This window comes from Pollicipes pollicipes, unplaced genomic scaffold, assembly GCF_011947565.3.
Source record: "Pollicipes pollicipes isolate AB1234 unplaced genomic scaffold, Ppol_2.1 Scaffold_6052;HRSCAF=7182_pilon_pilon_pilon, whole genome shotgun sequence".
Classification (NCBI taxonomy): Eukaryota; Metazoa; Arthropoda; class Thecostraca; order Pollicipedomorpha; family Pollicipedidae; genus Pollicipes; species Pollicipes pollicipes.
In genome coordinates this window covers 17,462,415-17,466,557 of record NW_023596805.1, presented here as the reverse complement: position 1 = coordinate 17,466,557, position 4,143 = coordinate 17,462,415, and the positions used below count along the sequence as shown (strand labels likewise).

Below are 4,143 nucleotides of genomic sequence, written 5' to 3'. Positions count from 1 at the left end.
TAGGAAAACCGTTTTCATTCCGAGTACCTACAACTTTCAGCTGCCGACTGTCCAGCGCCACGCCTGAATATCCGCAGCGCGGAGGACCGCCAGTACAAACTCGAGACAAGAAAGATTCCTGGACCGCCGAAGAATGGAATATTTGTCCACAAATGAGCGCGGCAATATGCACCGACAAAGACAAAGAACAGATAGCTTTTCAATGGCGGACATTCTAGGCCATTGCGATAAAATAATTGCAAAGCTCGCAAGCATTTTGGGAAGGTATTGGCACATAAACTGGGCTTTACATGCAGCAAATTGTATTACCCCTTTTAGTTCAGCAGAGACGCCGGCTGGTTGCTTTTTCAAATTGCGTTTGGAAACGTTGCTTCGATGGCTTCTTGGCAGATTACAGGGGTCACAATGGATCTGACGGTGTTGGACTTGAGTGGGCAATTTGTATGCGGTACATGCGCCTACACAGCAAAGTTGGTCTCATGCCTTTGCTCGGGTCGCTAAGATTTGACGACTGCCATAAGAAACGTCCTCAAGGCTTTAAATCTGTCGTTTTCGCACGAGTGCACGTGCAAAGCTGTGCGCATCGATTTGCATGTGTCAAACGATTGGCTGTTGTTGTGCGAACCGTAATGTGCTGATTGCGTTTCACTGTGAGCCGGATTTTTGAGAAATCAGCTGCGTTTCAACATACGTTTGGTATATTTTTAGCAGGTAGTAAACTTCTTCTTTTCTCTCTTAAAGAAATGGGACACGACTGCACGCGCCGACTGTGTCCTGCTCCTTAGATCCGGTCACCGATTTCACACATTGATAAGCCCCTGCTGGCCTAGCCGTCAGTCAAATTGTAATGACTGTTACGGTAAGTAGATAAGCAGAAACATATCATATATGTTTTTAAGCATTGAAAATACATCGCTGACTTATATGTAGTGCTACGTGTCCAATATTTAGGAACATTTTATACATCCAGAATCAAATGATTCACAATGATATAGACTATCAAGACGTCCCGAGTTGCGTTATGATGTTCTTGCCAGATAGACTTTTGGGGCACCGATCATGCCAATAGCTTAGAAATGTCAGTTGTTAACTTGTGCACTCCACTCGACATCAGTGCACGTCCGACCATTAAACCCATGAAAGGGGATATCTCATTATGCTGAAGTTCTATTAGTGCTGGTACCCAAAGGCAGCAGGTTACAACTGCTATTGTTTAGGTACCATTTGCATGTTGATAGCTAGTGCTGGCTTCAAAACAATCGGAACATGCTGTTAGTGACGATTTCACGGTTATAGCAAATACCCATGGCCTTATATCACTTCGTTCAGGTTTTCCTGGCATACGATGGGCAGGGTTATTACCGAAGGCTCAGATAGATACGAAATTATACGCAGAATGTGATACTGCTTAAAGTGAACAGAAAAATAACCACGCACGTTACACATGTTATACAATGTGACCTGTTGCCGAGGGGGTGGCGCTATGCGGCTGTCGTATTTTAAGTCCAGTGAAAATAATGAGCATTTTCGTTACAATAACATTAAACATTGAGGGTAAGTAACTGATCGATGTCTTAAAATTAGTACGAGTACGTTCACGATTTTCTTTTGGGCTGCATTAGGGCCAAGGCGTTACTTCTGGTTTATTTTCCTGATCTTGTTTTATTTGCAAGCTTTCATCGAGCCTTCATTTCATCATTGGGTGCATCACACCTGCGCAACTTTGCTTAGTCTCGACATTATCGGAAGGCTGCATCGGGCAATGTGACGAGACATCCCACGACATGCATCAAAACAACTGAAGATCCTCTGGCTGTCTGGTGACGTCACATGTCGTCGGCTAGCGGCGCTGCATGGTCAGGGCCTCAGACCGCAACAGGTCATGGACGAGTTTGCGGGGCCAAACGTAGAGACGAGTGGAGAGTCTGGCTAGCAACCAAACTTCACATGACTCAGCCAATGAGGTAACTTACCAGAGAGCTGCTGGCTCGGCGGAGGGCTCTGGTAGAGAGCTACAGAGCTCTGGCTGTGGAGGTCGGGATCTGGTATGGCGAAATAATATGACCTGCGTAAGTCAAGACAACCCCCCCCCCCCCCCGTTTTATCCTACCTTCACTCGAAAGCCTGTTTCCGCCCGGGCTCGAACCGGTGACCTTCCGCGTGTGAAGCGGACGTGATAACCACTAAACTACGGAAACGATGCATAGCGATCTTAGACCCTGGTGGCGGGCTGCTGGGAAATAAGATTAGAAGATATCGACCCATGGTATTCTATCACATAAGCAAGGTGCGCGGCTTTGCGCACTGCGCTCCATTGATATCCAGGGACATGGTGAGCCTTTATTACCCGGATCTCGTCTCACTACCCCTGACACGGCGTCGGATGACCTGATCCTGACATATCTCATGCTCTGACCATGACAAAAAGTGGCATAAGCCCATGAATAATAACAGAGCCATCCATGAACCTGTGGTGACCTCTAGCACCACGTATGTGAACGATGCAAGATCCATCCGAAATCGCTTTTCATTTTCCACATCAGCGCACCTCCGTCTGCCAAACCGATGAGAGGATATCCTACTGTGCTGAAGTCTCATTCATCAGCATAGGTTCCCAAGACTGATGGGGTTCATTCGTTTCTATACAGATATGATCTGTTATCACTTCCCTCTTTTCACGCCAAAAACGGCGTCTTGTCTGTTTCAAAGCAATCGAGACAAATATATTGCTAGTGACGACATTCATATCTAACCGAACCGCTTCTGTGCCGGCATGAGATGGTCTGAGCTGGCCTGGCGTACGACAGGCAGGGCCTATACCTAGAGCTGATGTAGATAGGAAATTATTTAAAGAATATGATGCTGCTTGGAGTAAACAGAACGATAAATGCAAGCATTACACATGCTCTTCAATGTGAATTGTAAGCTGGCCTGGCATAGGACAGGAATGGCCCTGGAGCTGAGGGAGATGTGAAATGATTTGAAGAATGTGATACTGCTTGGAGTGAACAGAACACTAAGTGCACGCATTACACATGCTCTTCCATGTGACTTGTAAGCCAGGGGTGTCGCTAACATTTGTTTTGTATTAAGCTCGGTGTTAACAGCAGGCACATGTGGTGCACTAAGGTCAAGCATTGAGGGCAAGCACCTGATCTATCCTTTCACAAGAGATGACGAGTAGGTTGACTATTTTGTTTTGCGTTGCATGAGCGTCAATGCTTTGCAACTCATCGCGGGTAAATAATCTATGCCTAGTGGTCGTCTTAGCGTTAACCGAAGACTATATCGGATAAGGTTAACATCATACATTAAAACTGGAGCTGCAGATCCTCTGGCTGTCTGGTGACGTCACATGTCGTCAGCTGGCAGCACTTCACGGTCGGGGCCTCAGCCGCCACGAGTCATGCACGAGACTGCGAGGGCAAACATACTCCGTACCGATGATTAAAAAATGCCTGACAACCAGACAAACTACCCCAAACTGAGCCGATCACGTAAATTATCAGAAAACTGCGGGCTAGACAGAGCCCTGGTTCTGTAGTTCACGGACTGGTATGACAAAATACGATGACTAGCGTAAGTCAAGATGAAACCATTAATGTGGACCTGCCATCAACTCAAACGCTGTTTCCACCCGGGCTCGACCCTGAGACCTTCCGCGCGTGAAGCGGGCGTGATAACCATTACACTACGAAAAATGTTATTTATTGCCACCAGACCTTGGCGGCGGTCTGCTTGGAAACAGAACTTTGGGAGGCATCGAACCATTGTATTTAAGTGCAACAATTATTTGGGCTTTAGGTACTGCACTTCATTTTTATCCGGGAACCTGACTACCGGTGGGCGCCCAAGGTCCTCACGTCAGGCCCGGTACTGCGTCACTGTGACACCAAAAAAGGCAAGTTTTCGACTGTGATAGCTCACCTGTCGGGATCCGCACTGTCCCTGCTCAAGAGGAGCCTGATGGGTCTGGAGGTCATTGGGGTTCAAGGATCCTCTCCTCAAGCCAGGGCAAATACTTTCAATTTGAGCGAGAGATGCTCGCCATCACGTTCAGCGTCATCAAGATCCATTCGCCCTTTATTGAGAACCTGTTCACCTTCGAGGCGGATCACAAACTATTAATGACTCTCTTTGAAA

General features: G+C 47.0%; 1 non-coding gene across 1 annotated transcript; it reads right to left on the bottom strand.

Moving 5' to 3' along the window:
- Positions 1-2,125: 2,125 nt before the first annotated feature.
- TRNAV-CAC (transfer RNA valine (anticodon CAC)) lies at positions 2,126-2,198 on the bottom strand. Its single transcript has one exon. It is a non-coding gene; the product is annotated as a tRNA-Val (tRNA).
- Between the last annotated feature and the right edge of the window lie 1,945 nt (positions 2,199-4,143).